The sequence below is a fragment of the Mesocricetus auratus genome, unplaced genomic scaffold, assembly GCF_017639785.1.
Source record: "Mesocricetus auratus isolate SY011 unplaced genomic scaffold, BCM_Maur_2.0 Super-Scaffold_2245, whole genome shotgun sequence".
Taxonomy (NCBI): Eukaryota; Metazoa; Chordata; class Mammalia; order Rodentia; family Cricetidae; genus Mesocricetus; species Mesocricetus auratus.
Genome location: NW_024429180.1, coordinates 9757706 through 9775803, shown reverse-complemented (window position 1 = coordinate 9775803; position 18098 = coordinate 9757706). Strand labels below are relative to the sequence as shown.

At 36.9% G+C, this 18098-nt stretch overlaps 1 long non-coding RNA gene across 2 annotated transcripts in view; it reads left to right on the top strand.

Annotated features, from left to right (window-relative positions):
• Positions 1–763: 763 nt before the first annotated feature.
• Positions 764–18098, top strand: part of LOC121137432 — a 50528-nt gene continuing 33193 nt past the window's right edge. For both annotated transcript variants that reach the window (XR_005874664.1, XR_005874658.1), the window contains exon 1: positions 764–914. This is a non-coding gene — a long non-coding RNA (uncharacterized LOC121137432). The remainder of the gene's footprint in view (positions 915–18098) is intronic.

The following is an 18098-nucleotide window of genomic DNA, read 5'->3' as shown; positions in this document are numbered from 1 at the left end:
CAATACACTGGACCTAGAGACCATGTCCTCAACGTAATGCAGTACAGCTCAAAGGGCGACCGATTGCTGTTGTGAGCAAAGCTCACACTTACACATGTCTGTCATCAAACAGCATAGGATAGTCTGGACACATGAATAAATAAAAGACCCAGGGGTTAATACTGGGGTTCAACCCTCAAGCTAAATATCAGGAACGTAAAGCAGCTGGCCAATAGCTCTCACCTCAAGCTCACTAATCCATGCATGAGCTCTTCACCAAGTCTCACACTGAAATCTCTTTTCATCATGGTTGGAGACTGAATGCTCTTACCTTCAGTGTGGCTGGAGAACGTATGCCTCCCATTGACTACTGAAGACGCTGCTTCTACATTTTATACCCCTCTACTGCTGGGATTAAAGGTCTGTGATCTGTTATTCTTATAGACGGATCCAATTTAGTGTATCCCTAGGTGGCCTTGTACTAGAGAGGTCTGTCTACCATTTAATCCTGAGTCCTACAATTTAAAGTGTGCACCACCATCTCCTTGCTTCTGGCTGCTAGGATTAAGGATATATGTGTGGTTTTCTATGGCTCCTAACTGCCTTTACTTTCTGAACCTTCAGGCCAGCTTTAATGAATCATAAATAATGTATTACCACATCGTCGAGGCTTGATTCTTCAGAACACGGGAACACAGAGTTTCCATGGCAAGGGGTGGAGCCTGGCTTCTCCTAAGCAGAATGATTGTGACTCAGTCATTGGAAGTAATTTAGAAGGAAGGATTTAATCAGCTTCTGCCTCTATACCCTTGGTCCCCAGATAATGAAAATCACCGCAAATGCCAAAGTAAGAAGGCACCACTTCCTTCCTTATTTGAACCACAGTCCTCTAGAACTGGAGTATCTGCTGACCTAAATGAGTCCTTAAGCAAGAGGTAGGTGTATTCCGTGTTTGTGTACTGTGCAAAGCTATAAGTTAACCACATGAGAATAAAGAGAAAAGCAAGCACTAAGCAATGGTAAAACATGTAGATCAAACTCCATTTGAGTGAGCATGATTGCTTAGTCTGTGTTGACCCTCCTACTTTCCTTCAAATGCCGGTGTTTTCTTTCTGATTCAGTGTACTTTGAAACCATTCCTCTCCCCGTGGCCCCATATAGCTTTTTGCTGAGAAGCTGTCCTTTCTTACTGGGGATCCTATTCCCCCTCTCAATGAATTGCTTCTTTTTTTGCAGAAGCCTGTGGTCACACACAATTTCAGCATTTCTGATCTGATAAACAGACTGGGGATTTCTCCAGGACTTCATGATGTTCAGAGAGAAGAACACATGTTTTACATGCCTAGTCCAAGTAGGGAAGCCCGTGAATGCAAGTGTGTGCCACATGCTTGGAGAACGTTTTCTCTTCCTTAATGACTTACATTTTGCAAAGTCTTTAGTAGATATATTAGGAAAAGCAACTATGGAGGGTTATAGTTTTTCCATAAATCTATGTAAGAGGGAAGCAGATAGACGGAATGGCAGTGAAGAAACTGGATGTCACTACACAAAGCTTGGGGGACCTTGGTTCTCATTACAGATATAATGAGGAAGAGCCTGCCTTGAAAGTGGAAGATGCATTTTTGACAAGGTGACAACTGACCTACATACTGTTTCTAGGGTACAGGGCAAGTCAATGTTTACAGTTTTTCTTTTGAGATGCCATCATTACATTTTTTTTCTGAAGGAAACCGTGTAAGTTTTTCTCATATATTCCTTGTCTTTGACGTCTTACAGGGGATAATACAAAACTTAAATTTGAAAGACATCGAAAAGTCACAGGCAAAATACAAAATGAATTAGACCCATAATTCCTGCTTTTTACTCATATTTATTTTCTCCACTGAGACAGAAATACTTCTTGTCTTGTGTATTATTCAGTTGCCAGTAGTTCGCTATATATCAAATTTGTTTTATAAATATATGTGTTGCTTTTCAAAGGGTTTATTTCTGTTTTATTGTAGGCACCAACACTAACACATGTGTTGTAGATACTATTATTAAATATTTGTATATACAAATACGGGACTTGTGTGTAGATATTATTCCATCTTACAAAACGCAAATCTTCCACACACATCTTCTAATTTATGAATCGAAAAGTCTTGCCAGCCAGCTATGTCTCTTTTATAAATATACTTTTCACTTGAACCAGCATCCATCAGTGCCTGTCCTTCCCTCTCTTCCCCTTTTCTGGTAAGATGTTTAAAGCTGAAGACACTAAAACTAGTAAGTTAGACATGCTTGTTCGATTTCAAACCAATCCAAACAACTTGACAATGATGCTTTTTGAACTTCAATTTAGTCCCTTAACAGCATTGAGATCAAGATTTCCCCCGATAAATCATGAATCAAATTATTTCAGAACCGTGAGGGCATTGCTGGGTATACTAACGAATAGCTGTATTGAAACAAATTGAATTTGTGTTTCTTAACTATCTTATAGCCGTTCACCAAAAGCGAATTTGCTTTATAGTCCAAGGGAGAAAGTCTGCCTGAACTTATCTAAAGAAAGCTACTTGAGAAAAGGCAATCAGAGAGTAATCTCTCTGTGGATCTTCTGTTAGCTGGACTTTTAGGTAAACAACTGTCTGGTCTAACAGGTAGAATAGCTTGTTGTATTTAAAGAGCTCAAGGGGAGCCTGCGCAGTACCACAAGACTGTTGACATAGGGGTAATTGGACTTATAATGCAAATATATAATGTCTACGACTGTTAACCCACTGACTTGTGTATAAATGGAACATGAAGAACTAGATACTCGGTATAGTGCTTGAAATTTAATTCGCTCTCCTAAAGAGAGCACTAAAGAAGACAAAGCTGCCAATCAGTAGTATTTTTTTCATACTTTAGGCTCTGAACATAGAGAGCAGTCACTCTATACTCATTATAACAATTGCTATTTACTTGTTTTTAAAATGTCAAAGACAGAACAGTTAATTCAACTCAAATCTACATACATTTTATGAGAAACAGTGTGGCCTTACCTTTCTCCTCATGCCATTCAATCATTATTGAATATCCCTATTATCTTACTCCTGTCATGTATATTTACAATTATTGATTCTGAAACATTTTTTTTGGTTTTTCGAGACAGGGTTTCTCTGTATTATCTTGGAAGCTGTCCTGGAACTCCCTTTGTAGACCAGGCTGGCCTCAAACTCACAGAGATCCACCTGCCTCTGCCTCCCGAGTGCTGGGATTAAAGGCATGCGCCACCAACACCCAGCTCCTAAACATTATTTTTCACCTTTGCATTCTTTTATCAGAAGCTGTACATTTTAATATCTACAAGGCTGTTTTTGCACCTATTTAACACTTGCCTTATGACTGCTAAATATGATTTATTGTACTTATTGACCACTTTTAACCTGTCTACTGTAAGGTTTCAAGATTTATGCTGTCCTGCCCCTGTCACCTAACAGAATGCACTTAGGAAGTATCCTGGTCAGCCCAGGGTTCCATGGCTACATAGTCTGCTGTCAGGAATCAGGTAATAATAAGAATAGTACTAACAATGATTGTTATGAATTGAAAGAAATGAAAATTTTAGATATTATTATCAATCAACTGAGAAAAACACAGGCTTTTTAAAACTAATTAATTGTGACAATAAAAATTTAGAAGAGAGGTCCATATTGAAGGTTTGAGTTATTGACTTTTTTATTATCAAAGATTCCTCATTCATGAAATTGGATGTTCACTCATGGGAGGAAGTTTATATAAAAGACATCTAAGATGGAGCCTAAGGCTCTCAAATGTTCAGGGAAGAACATTATGAAGAACCATGAGAGGAATCTAAAGTCAAGGACTCATAACTTCAAGCAGGAACCACTTGAATGTGTTCCTGGAAATAATAATAAGAAGAAAGTTCTTCAAAATCAGGGTGAGCAAGCCTGCCAACAACTACTCAACAAAAGAAATAAAGGTGGGACTCATATTAAAGTTGTCAACTTTGACATAATTTTGACCTCTAAAATAGCTTTTATGATGATAGAAGAAGAATAATTTAAGTGAAAAGAGTTGAGGCATATAGAACTAAATAGAATGAACACCTCTGTGAAGTTTGAATTTGTTATTAAAATGAGAGAAAGAATAATTTGTTTAGTTGTTTGAATCTGAATTCCCTCCTGTGTTTGAACACTTGTTTCTTCAGCTGGTTGTATTGTGTTGGAAGGTTTGTGGCCCATGTTCACTTTCTGTGCATAATCTCATGACTGTAGACCCAGGGTAACCAGTTGTCTCATGCCTTGTAACCTCCTGCCATAAGAGACTGTAACCCTCTGACCATAGTCAGTATAAATCAGTCCTCTCTGAAATCCTTCCCTGGCTGTCATCCTGCCTCCGAGACATTAAAATAACTTACACATGCAGTAAAGAAGAAGAGAAGTGTCTGAAGGTGCTACAGAGAGAAACAGATGTTATGAAACTATGCATTTTTATGATTTGTTTCTGTGAATTGTATGCTGTAATGTGGATATTAGTACAGGATTTTTGTGGAGAATAATCAGAGAATTAAAGACTATAATCAGGGAAAGCTACATAAATATACAGATTGTGCTATTACTTGGAGTTCATGAAATTTTAAATAGCTTTAAAAAGTGGGTCCTCCCCAATTTTTATTTGCACTGGAATTTAAACTCAGTTACAAACACAAAAGTCATGAAAGTGGAAAGGGCCTTGAAAGAAGAAGGGTTTCCCTATAAGGGAGGGGAACAAGCAGGGTGAAGGAGGTGGAAAGAAGCTCATTACATGTATAAACTTGTTAAAAAACATTTTAAATTATTTTTAAAAGATACACTGTTCTTGAGAGAGTGAAGATTGAATAACTGAATCAAATTGACTCAATAGTGACTTTCAGTTTGTTCAAAATTGTCATGGATGGGAGTTGGGAGTGATCTAGCTGTCCTTTTCTCCCTCCATTGATAATTCATCAAAAGTTAACTTACCTGGAAAGAGTTCAGCTTAGGGAAAATGACTCATCTTAGCATTTTGTGAGAGTACAAATAAGGAATAATAGATAACAAGATCACAAGAAACCAGGGAGAGTGTCACCTTAATTGTCCCTGTTTGCTTTATTGTTCTGTCCTCTGCAATCAGTGTTCACTTTTATCATCATGACCCAAATGGTTTCAATCAACTAGGATATAGCAAAGGAGAAAATTTACCACAGAAAGTATCAGAAAAATCACAAATTCTGGGTCTTCTGAACTTTAAAAAGCAAATTTTTGAAAGCGTTATATATACCTGCTGCTCAAAATTACATATATAAATATATATGCACATCCATTTTTCAAATCGGAGTAGACATAAAATCTAACAAGTGTTGATAAAATTAGTAATAATTATGAATGGAAATACAATTAGAAAATATAATAGAAAGGAATTCCATCATGACTGGCAATGTTTATGATCACTATTCTGTGCCAAATTATATAGCAATTCATTTGAAAATTATCATAAAATTATTCAAAATTTCCACATTGGCTGAATCAACATTGCTATCAGAAGCCTTGCCTATACCACTTGAATAGGACATGGGCAGAGAAGTAGTGAAAACAGTGACATAGATTGAGAAATATTGTTTATTTCACTCATTTTAATTTTCAAAAATGTTCTCCCCAGTTATACAATTGAAAGTGTAATTAGAATGCTTTAATTGATCAGCTTAAAGTTAAATACGTGTGGCGATGATGTTAAATAATTGCGGTCAACAGTTATTTAGTCATTTAGATGATCTTCATAGTCTGTTTATCCCTCTCCTAGAAATAAAATTGAGAACATGTCTCATTAATTTCTGATCTATATTAAGAAATATATATTGTTTTACTCAGTTTATACTGTGAAATAACACACACCAAATGGCTTAAATCATACAGAGATTCACTTTCACACACGTTTGGAAAATCAGACTCAGTTTGTGGAGAGCAACATATAGTTTTGGGAACAGCCTGGGTTGTTTGCAGATTCCTATAGGACTCTAGATTGCTCTTCACAAATTGACAAGAGATGCTGCATTGCTGACAACGCCTACACAACTCATTGAACTTGGAGATGTCCAGCTGGTGCCTACATAGAGCTTTCACCCTATGGCTAGCATTTTTGGTAAAAGAAGGAGTTCTGCACAGTGCTAAACGAGAAACATGAACACCAAGTCAACCACAACCCGCAATTGATCTACAAAGTTGCCCGACCTGCATGATTGTCTAGGGCAACGGTAGTGCAAAGATTGCGGGAGTAACCAACCGATATCTGAGTGAGGGTCCACTCCATGAATTGTAACCATTACCTAACACAGCTTATGTATTCATGAACCAGAGAGCCGATAGTCCAGGTACTTTGGGTTCAACCAAACACTAGTGGTCTAAACACCAAACAAACAACAAAACATACAATAAGAAGAGTCCCCAAAGCACTCTATCATAGATCAGTGTCTTGTTCAGCCATCATCAGAGAAGCTCCCTTCTGCTGCAGATGGTTACAAATATGGAAACCCAGAGATACATGCTATGGATGCAAAGAGCTAGAGACATCAGAGTCCTCAGCCCTAAACATAATGTCTCCTTCATTTGTCTCACCTCAGGACTCAGGGAACCCTGCAGAATAGGAAACAGTATGTTTATTTGATCCAATTGTAATGTGCCTGTTTTTTATTGTTTTGTTTAATCTTATTATTTTATCTTATTATTAGCCCATTTTTTTCTAATGAAAGACAGAAAGCAATGAAGCCAGATGGGAGGAGAAGTGGGAAGAAACGAGGAGGAGTATAGAGAGGGAAACTGTAATTAATTTATACTATGAGAAGAAAAATATATTCAGTAAACGGGAAAGTAACTGGAGAGGGGAAAGAGTGGATGTGGGCTGGTGAGTTAGGGAGGAGCTGAGAGAGGGGAAACAACTATCAGAATATATTGTATTAATGTTTTTGTTCAGTTTTTAAAAAGTCTTTTAAAAAGGAAAGAAAGAAAAGAAAGGGAAATAGGAAATCAGAGTCCAGTATCCAGTATAGTCTGGTTCTTCTTTCCCGGGGCTAGTTCTGGATTGTCGACACAGTTTCCCTGTCTTCAGCGGGACTAGGAGTGGCCACACTAGTGTGTCTTTCTCATCTGGCAAAGACAGGTATCATGTTTGTAAAGATCTGCACCCTTACACATTTGTCTAATTTAATTGTTTACTTAAAAGACCTTAGTACTCCAAACACGTAATTGGAGATTCAGCTTCAGCATGTAAATTTTGAGGGGACACAAGTCATTTCTCTCTCTCTCTCTCTCTCTCTCTCTCTCTCTCTCTCTCTCTCTCTCTCTCTCTCTCTCTCTCTGTGTGTGTGTGTGTGTGTATATGTGGTTTTTTCAATGTTCACTGCCCTCTGAACTGGCATAATGTTTTAGATAACCTCGTACTGAAGTGTACTTCAATGTATACCCCCTTGCTTAATGGAAATACATACATGGGTGCAGGGTATGTGCAATTAAGCCACCGATCTGGAGATGATATTTGGATCCTGCCCAGATTTTTCTAATATCTGCATATTTGCATTCACATGTTCTTATCTGCTTGGAAATATCCCAAATCATAAAATTGTCACACTGTAGAATAAATTCGTGTTAATATTTTAAGAATCTGGTACACTTCCAAATTTCTATGTGTGTTTATTTTATCACCAGTAATGTATTAAATGTTTCTGTTTATCAACATCATTATCAGTATTTGCATGTCTGTCATTTGATTGTATTCATTCCAGGTGGCATATTGTAGATTTCATTAGTTTTCATTTTCATGATGATTAATGATAATGAGCGTCTCTTGGTGTGCTTATTAGCCATTTAAATATTTCCATATAGAAGTCTACATATGTTTCCCAATAAGGAGGCCATCTTCGTGTTATCAGTTTGTAAAATTTCTGTGTATGCTCTTAATAGAACTTCTTAATCAAACTGGTAGTTGGAATTACTTGTTCCTATTTCATGGGTTTACACTTTGATTTTTCTTAATGATGGTCTTTTGAAGTTCATAAGAGGAATTTTGAACCAGAACAGTTCAACTTGTTTGTAGTCTGGATTGAGCTTTCAATTTTATTTCAAGGATGCTGATCACAAAGATTTTACAGCATGATTTCACAATGACTTTTAAAACTTTGATCCATTTAATTTAGTGATCCATTTTGAATTAATTATCATATATAATGTGAAATGCAACTATAAGTTTAATTTTTGCATGTATGTATCCAGTTATCCCAGAAACACCTACAGGAAAAAAGCCATAAAATTGTTGTGCATTATCATATGAAAATCAGATTACTTATAAATACAACAAATTCCTGAGCTGTCAATTCTGTTACACTGTGTTCTTTGAATATCCCTTGACAATACTCTGTAAGTTATTAATTGTGTCTCCTGTTAAATTTAAACGTTGTTTAAAGAAATCCTTCAACTTGCCTAGTAGTTTCTATCTTAGCCAGTCTGACAGGTGTAAGATGCTATCTCAGAATTGTTTTGAGTTGCATTTCCCTGATGACAAAGGATGTGGAGCACTTCCTTAAAAGTTGTTTGGCCATTTGAGGTTCTTCTGTTGAGAATTCTCTATTTAGAATTGTACCTCATTATTCAATTGGATTATTTGGTATTTTGGCATCTAGTTTCTTGAGTTCTTTATATATTTTGGATATCAGCCCTCTGTCAGATGTGTGGTTGGTGAAGACCTTTTCTCGTTCTGTAGGGTGTCATTGTGTATTATTTACTTTTATTTATCATGTAATTTGCCTTACAGAAGCTTCTCAGATTCAGGAGGTGCCATTTAATAATTGTTGTTCTCAGTGCCTGTGCTACTGGTGTTATATTTAGGAACAAGTCTCCTGTGCCAATTCATTTAAGGCTACTTCCCACTTTCCATCAGGTTTAGTGTACCTGGATTTATGTAGAGGTCTTTGATCCATTTGGACCTGAGTTTTGGCACACTAACTCTGGATTGATGAATTGGTTGTCAACTTTTCTGTTTGCTTGTTATCAAGTTCTTCAAAACTCACATTTGTTCATTTGTTTTTTAAATTCCAGCAGCAGGTTTTGGAGATTGTTTTGAAGTTGAATTCTATTATAAATAATGTCCCAGATTAGCAATTTTATAATAAAAATCATTAAAATTAAATACAGAAAACTGTCTTTTAGAACATTAGATAAAAATTAGGAAACTGGGATTGATATGGAAAATACGACTTTATAATTTAAATAAAAAATTACAGCATAAGTCATATGTGAAGAGTATTAATAAGCAAGCTTAGTCAATAAAAACAGAAGTCACTTCTTTGAGGAGAAAAATATTAGCAACTTATTCAAAGTATTGTCATATAATATCAAAAAGGATACCAAAGATATTTTCTTAGCTTTCAGCCTTTATATAAGGGAAGGTGCTTAGTCTTATTGCAACCTGATATACCAGGCTTTGATGAGACACTTATCCCTTTTCAAAGGGAAACAAAGGTGGAGTGGAGTGAGGGGGCAAAGAGGTATGAGAGGAGAGGAAACAGGAGGAGCAGTGGTTGGGATATAAAATCAATAATTTAAATGAAATTTAAAATATATTTAGATCAAAAATACATATCATTATGTAACTTAGTAATATTTAAAACAAGAAATCAATTGTAAGTTCACTATTTAAAATTTCTTAAGGGACTGGTGAGTTTATTCAATGGGTAAAGCATTTGCTATAAAGCCATGAACATATGTTTGGATCCCTACAACCCAGGTAGAAGCAGGATGTTATAATGATTATCTATTACTCCAGTATATAGGCAGAGATTTCCTATTCCAGCAATGGCTTACAAATTACCATATGTAGCCTTGTATTAATTGAATTTACTTGGCCAATTTCTCAGGCTTATTATTAACTAGATCTTACAATTTAAGTTAACCCATATTCCTTGTTAGGCTCTGCCATTTGGTAGTACCTTTATTAGCATGGCATGTTCATCTCCTGCTCTCACTGTGTCTAGCTGGTGTCTCCACAGACTCCACACTTCTTTTTCCTGCATCTGGATATCCCAACTATACAGCGTACAGAAGGAGTTTTCCATAGCATCAGCATCATATCATGGAATGAAAGACAGTAACAGAAGGCTCTCAGTGATACACAGCAGGACACAAGAAGCAAAATTGTGTCCTAAATAAAATGGAGGAAAAGGAAAAATACCCAAAGATATTCTCTGACCTTCACACAGGTACCAGGTCACTCCCACTTTATTGTAGTCTCTCTATGTCTCTGTCTCTCCATCCAGCACATACACACACACACACACACACACACACACACGCATAATTATATACATATATAGTCAACATAACATTATATTCAGAAATATACAAGCATTGTCTGTCATACATACTCCTGAGATTTTAATTTAAGTTGCTGTGTAGAAATGGAAATATGTGATTCTCTAAATTAGTGTTAATAATTATGTTGTAATCTTCAAACTACTGACGTACTGTTACTACATCTCTTTTGTTAGTAAGGGTCTATTTTTATTCTTAGCAGTTCATAGATATGAGATTTAGACTTAAAGTCCTATTTTATCAAAACTCAATACACTAGTCTAAAAGGAACTAAAAACAATATCTTCAAAAGAATCCTTCACGTTATGAAGTAATATTTTAAAAACAAACTTCATCATTTCACAATAATAGTGTTTCACTTCATCTATTCAGCAGCTATAAGAGTTTGCTTCCACTCAGTATATGATACTCCACTTATCACTTTTAAAAATTGTCACTTGTTCATTCTTGAGTAGTTTATTAGCTTGCTTTTGAAATAATAATCGATCTCAATCCACCAACCACATGTTTTTTTCGCGTTGTATTTACTTATTTTTAAATAATTTTTTATTTATGTTAGAAACAGTCTTGTTTCACGTGTCAATACCAGATTCCTCTCCCTTCCCTCATTCCCTGCTTTCTCCACTAGGTCCCCCAGTCCGTCACCCAATCTCTACTCTGATCCCCAGGGAGGGTGAGGCCCTCCATGGTGGAGATCCACATATTAATGTATGCACACAGTTATATCATCCGAGAATTTAACATGTGTAGAAGTTGCACACAGGCTTCAATAGTGTGTTTTGAAACTGTACCTGTTAAATCAATCATGCTTGTCTCTGGTGAAGTGGGCAGAAGGTTTTGTCAGTGATTGTGATTAGAGAATTTTATGCTTCATGTACATTTTAAAAGCTTATGTAATCATTTGACATTTGTGTAAGTAGTATCAATGTAGAAAATAAAAAGTATACATCTACCTCCTACCATTTACAAACTCAAATAAATATAAAAACAATCATATTAGCAGTGTTATCATTTATACATAGTTGGGTCCACATGAAAGGTATACCTGACTAGATGTGACTGATATGGTGGAAACATAAATGATATCAACTAATATCCCTGCTACTGAAATCATTTTTTGTAGAAATTTCCTAGTTGCCCACAAATTTTTTTCCTAACACTTACCTGTAATAGGTTGCCTTCTATTAAGCCGCATTTATTGACTATTGGGTTTAAAATTCTTGACATCTTCTTTATGTTACATTGACTTAAAGACACATCATTAGCATTAAAAATGTTTCCTGAACTTCATACCTGCTTGAGATATGAAATAGGATGCAAAAGGATGTATATTTAACCTTAACGTAGAAGGTATGAATTTCATTAAGACAACTCTTTAGCCTTTAAAGATAGTTGAATACAAATGTTAACCTTGTAAAAATGCATATTAATATTATGGAATAATATATTAATCAATAACTGGGAACTACAGCATATTAATTTATTTCTTCCAGCAGTACTCCTGACTGCCTTGCTTACCTACATTTCTATGAAACCCAATCTACTCTCCATTGCTGAGTGTCCATGTCATAATTATGGTGTAAGAATCTTAAAACAATTTCTCTATCCACTGTTCAGTTGAGGGGCATCTAGGTTGCTTCCAGGTTCTGGCTATTACAAATAATGCTGGTATAAACATAGTGGAGAAGATGCCCTTGTTGTATGAATTTGTATCCTTTGGATATATGCCTGAGAGTGGAATTACTGGGTCTTGTGGTAGATTGATTCCCATTTTCCTGAGGAATCTCCATACTGATTTCCAAAGTGGCTGTACGAGTTGGCACTCCCACAAGCAGTGTAGGAGTGTTCCCCTCTCTCCACATCCTCTCCAGCATAAATTGTCTTCGGTGTTTTTGATTTTAGCCATTCTGACAGGAGTAAGATGGTATTTCAAAGTTGTTTTGATTTGCATTTCCCTGATGGCTAAGGATGATGAGCACTTTCTTAAATGTCTCTTGGCCATTTAGCCTCCTCTATTGAGAATTCTCTGTTTAGTTCTGTACCCCACCTTTTGATTGGATCCTTTGGTGTTTTGGAGATTTGCTTCTTGAGTTCTTTGTAAATTTTGGAGATTAACCCTCTGTCAGATGTGGGGTCAGTGAATATCTTTTCCCATTCTGTGGACTGCCTTTCTGTCTTGTTGACTTTGCCCTTTGCCTTACAGAAGCTTTTTAGTTTCAGGAGGTCCCGTTTGTTAACTGTCGATCTCAGTGCCTGTGCCACTGGTGTTATGTTCAGGAAGTGGTCTGCTGTACCAACTCATTGAAGAGTATCTCCCACTTTCTCTTCTAAAAGGTTCAGTGTGGCTGGATTTATGTTGAGATCATTGATCCATTTGCACTTAAGTTTTGTACAAGGCGAAATACATGGATCTATCTGCAGTCTTCTGCATACCAGTACCCAGTTATGCCAGCACCATTTATTGAAGATGCTTTCTTTTTTCCATTGTATAGTTTTAGCTACTTTGTCAAAAATTAAGTGTTCATAGGTGTGTGGGCTAAAATCAGGGTTTTCAATTTGGTTCCATTGGTCTACCTGCCTATTTTTGTGCCAATACCAAGCTGTTTTCAGGACTATAATAGAGCTTGAAGTCAGGTATGGTGATGCCTCCTGAAGTTCCTCTATTGTATAGGGTTGTTTTGGCTATCCTGGTACATTTACACAATGGAGTATTACTCAGCAGAAAAAAAAAACAATGGAATCTTGAAATTCGCTGGTAAATGGATAGCACTGGAAGAAACCATCCTGAATGAGGTAACCCAGTCACAAAAAGACAAACATGGTAGGTACTCACTCATATATGGATTTTAAACACGGATCAGGAGAGTGCCAGTCTGCACTTCCACTGACAGAGAGTCTGGGAAACAAGAAAAACCTAAAAGTTATACATGGTACCCAAGAGAAGAGAAATGAGGCAAGATCCTCTGAACAGATGGGGAACACCACGGCGAGGGGTGGGGGGAGGGGGACCTGGGAAATAGGGGGAGAAGTGGAAGAGAGAGTAGGACATGGAGGAACAGGAAGGTCGACTGGGGGGGTAGGATAGGGGGAAGAGGTAATCATAGGTTAGAAGACAGATCAGGCACCATTGTGACCTCTAATGATCTAAACGGATGACAACAATTGGCAAGCTAAGCAATAGTGTAGAGACCACATCGAATGCCTATTCCTGATAGTGAACTTGATGTCTATAACCATCCTGGAGCCTTCATCCGTGACTGATGGAAGCAGAGGCAAACACCCACAGTTAAATACTGAACAGAACCCAAGGAACCCAGCGACAGAGAGAGAGGAGTGAAGAGCAAATTGGCAAAGAATGGGCTGGCAAAACCTGCAGAGACAGCTGATCCGAACAGGGGGAGAGCTCTTGGAGCCCAGACCAACAGCTGGGAGGCTACAATGGGACCGATCCAGACCCCCTGAATGTGAGAGTCAATGAGGAGGCCTGGGCTATCTATGGGGTCCTGAGCAGTGGATCAGTGTTTATCCCTCGAATACTAACAGACATCGTGTGTCCATAACACAAAGAGGGTTGCTCTGTCTGCCTGGACTCTTAGGGAAGTGCCTGGACCCTACACTGAGTGAAATGACAGACTCTAGATATCCCCTATGTGGAAGGAATTGGCAATAGGGTGGGAGGATGGGGGGACGGTGGGGTGGGTGCAGGAGGAGGGGAGGGAGAGGGAACTGGGATTGACATGTAAAACAAGCTTTTTAAAATTAAAATAAAACAAACAAACAAAAATGAATAAAATATATAAACCAAGGTATACAAAATTTGCACATATTTCCTGTTGGAAAAAAAAGAATCTTAAAACAAAAGAGGTAAGATTTAGATTTGCTTCAGTCCTGGCCAACTCATTTAGATTTTAGAATGTTATTTATGATATGTGGCTCAGCAGCATTACCAGTTTATATAACACACACACACACCCCACACACATATAATTTATACATATTCATTGTACAGAATACTTGATTCCATTAGAACTTATTCATACTAGTGTAAAATATATTTTCCCCCTAATTCCTACTCTTTTCCTTTTCCTACTACTTCTTTCCCTTTTTGCTGCCATCTATTGGTCATCTTTATTCTCCTAAACTGTTTTGCATATATGTAACTTTCTATATAAAATTAAAAAAATCTATACATGAGAGAAAATGTAATATTTGTTATTCTGAGGCTGTTAATATAATGAACTCCAAATGTATCTATTTTCTAACAAGTTACATAACGTCATTATTCATTCTTCATGGCAAAAGGGTTTTTTGGTGCATTCCATTTTATGCATATACATATTTTCATTGTCGATCCTATGATAATAGACATATAACTTGATTCCGTAATTTGACTGTTGTGAATAATTATTAGCTAGCTTCAATTAGTAACTATGTCTGTGGTATTTTGGTTTAGAACTCTTTGATCAAATACTCAGGCATAGTACAGTTGAACCACATCAAACAAGGGCACTAAGAACACTTTTGTCTCAGGATATTGACATTTGAAAAATTAGATTGCATAAAATTAAAAATTGTTTCCGCACACAAAGGAAAAAAATCATGGAAAGTTAGCTACCAAATGAACAAAATACTTGCTAACATATGACAGGGTGAATTTCTACAACATATGAAGATAGCAAACACTAAATAACAACAAATTAAATAAAATAATAAAAATGTAATAATGAAATAAACAGATAGTTCTCACTAAACAATAAGTAAACTTATAGAAATGTAATAATGAAATAAACAGATAGTTCTCAAAAGATGGAGAACAAATGGCCAAAGAATATATAAAGAAAACTTCAACATCATTAGCAATCATGTAAAGGTAAATAAATCTCTGAGAGATAAAACCACTTTCAGCAGCAATGGTTATCACTATGAAAACAACAAATGCTGTTTGTGATACAGAGAAATGCTATGAACATTATATATATATATATATATATATATATGTATATATCCTTTTTTTACTTTTAAATGTAAATTTAAATTAGAAATAAGGTTGCTTCACATGTCAATTCCAGTTCCCTCTCCCTTTCCCTCCCCTCCTCCAGTGCCCTCCCACCAACCTCCCCGTTATCCCCTCATTTCCCCAGGGAGGGTGAGGCCCTCCATGGGGGTGTCCATAGCCTGTCATTTTATCCAGGGCAGGGCCTACACCCACCCCCAAAAGTTCAGAGTGAGATTGCATCTCTCATTGTTGGATGGGAGTCCAAAGTCCATTTGTATACCCGGAATACATACTGATCTACTAAACAAGGCTAAATAGATTACCTAGGCCTCCTCAATGACACCCACACTCAGGGGATCTTGATAAGTCCCATGCTGGATCCCCAAGCATCAGTCTGGGATTCAAGAGCTAACCCTTGTCAGGTCAGCTGTTTCTGGGGGTTAAACCAGCGCAGTCTTAATGCCTTTGGTCATCAGTCCTCCCTCTCTGTCACTGGATTTCTTGAGTTTAGCTCAATGTTTAGCCGTGGGAGTCTGCCTCTGCTTCCATCAGCTTCTGAATGAGGGTTCTGTTTCCCAGACTCTCTGGGCATGGGATTGTAGGCTGGCACTCCCCAGATCTATGTCTAAAATCCATATATGAGAGAGCACATGCCATGTTTCTGTTTTTGTGACTGGGTTACCTCACTCAGGATGGTTTCTTCTAGTGTCATCCATTTGCCTGCAAATCTCAGGATTCCATGTTTTTTTTTTCTGCTGAATAGTAATCCATTGTGTAAATGTACCACATTTTCTCTATCCACTCTTCGGTTGAGGGGCATCTAGGTTGCTTCCAACTTCTGACTATTACAAATAATGCTGCTATGAACATAGTGGAACAGACATCCTTGTTGTATGAATGGGCATCTTTTGGATATATGCCTAAGAGTGGAGTTGCTGGGTCTTGTGGTAGTTTTATTCCCATTTTTCTGAGGAATCTCCATACTGATTTCCAAAGTGGCTGTACAAATTGGCACTCCCACCATCAGTGGAGGAGTGTTCCCCTTTTGCCACATCCTATCCAGTATAAATTGTCATTGGTGTTTTTGATTTTAGCCATTCTGACAGGAGAGAGGTGGTATCTCAGAGTTGTTTTGATTTGCATTTCCCGGATGGAAAACGATGTTGAGCACTTTCTCAGGTGCCTCTCAGCCATTTTAGACTCCTCCATTGAAAATTCTCTTTTTAGTTCTGTAGCCCACTTTTTAATTGGATCCTTTGGTGTTTTAAAGACTTGCTTCTTGAGTTCTTTGTAAATTTTGGAGAATAACCCTCTGTCAGATGTGGGATTAATGAATATTTTTCCCATTCTGTGGGCTGCCTTTTTGTCTTGCTGACTGTGTCCTTTGCGTTACAGAAGCTTCTCAGTTTCATGAGGTCCCATTTATCAATTGTTGATCTCACTGTCTGTGCTGCTGGTGTTATGTTCAGGAAGCTGTCTCCAGTAGCAATTCGTTCAAGGGTACCACCAACTTTCTCTTCTAAAAGGTTCAGTGTGGCTGGATTTATGTTGAGGTCTTTGATCAATTTGGACTGAAATTTTGTGCATGGCGATAAACATGGATTGATCCTCATTCTTCTACATGCCAGCATCCAGTTATGCTAGCACCATTTGTTGAAGATGCTTTCTTTTTTCCATGTATATTTTTAGCTTCTTAGTGAAAGTTCAGATTTTCATACATGTGTGAGTTCATATCAGGATTTTCAATTTGATTCCATTGGTCTACCTGTCTATTGTGCCAATACCAAGCTGTTTTCAGGACTATAGCTCTGTAATAGAGCTTGAAGTCAGGTATGTTGATGCTTCCGGATGTTGCCTTGTTGAACAGTGTTATTTTGGCTATCCTGGGTCTTTGGTTTTTCCATACATAATTGATTATTGTTCTTTCAAGGTCTGTGAAGAATTGCGCTGGTATTTTAATGGGGATTGCATTGAATCTGCAGATTGCTATGAACATTTTTATGGCTTAGTGTTATTGCATAGATCCATGAAAGTGTTTGTAAAGAAAATATGACTCAATCATGTCAAATTTTTGGTTTCATATTCCTTGTTTATTTAATACCATCCTAATGTACCAATTCTGCCTTTGCTGTTGTCTCTGCTTCATATCTTCTATGAAAACCTAGGAAGTTAATAAACCTAGGCAGTTTATCATATTTTGTCATTTTTAGACATATGACTGACTTTCCATAATTAAAATTAATTCTGAATTAGATTTAAGTTTGCAGAATAAGCTTGAAGATATTGTAGTCTTCAGATGTCAAACATTATTGCCATATTCTAGATGATATCTTACCAGAAAGTTCATTTTGAATGGATATTATAAACTGAAATATATGTATATATTATAATGTAAAAATACAAAACATATTTTATAGTAATTATATATGTAAATGTATTATATACAAATATGTATATTTTTACCTTTGTTCTTCAACATTAGCATGTTTACAGGTATCTTCCTTGTCTGGGTCTTGTTTAGGAAGCCATTTGCTTGAAAATTTATGGATGTAATGTTTCTAATATTTTCAAGATATGGAATTTCACAATGAATCCCTGTCCCTCTGCCTCTTAGACTTTTCCACTTCCTCTTCTGCTATGATCCCTAATCATTTTACAGGAATGATATTTTAGATGTTTCAGTTGGGGCTGGGCAGTGCATAGTTTCTTTTTCCTTGCATGTTTGTGCTATTGGTTTTCTGTAATGTCCTTCATCTTTCGAA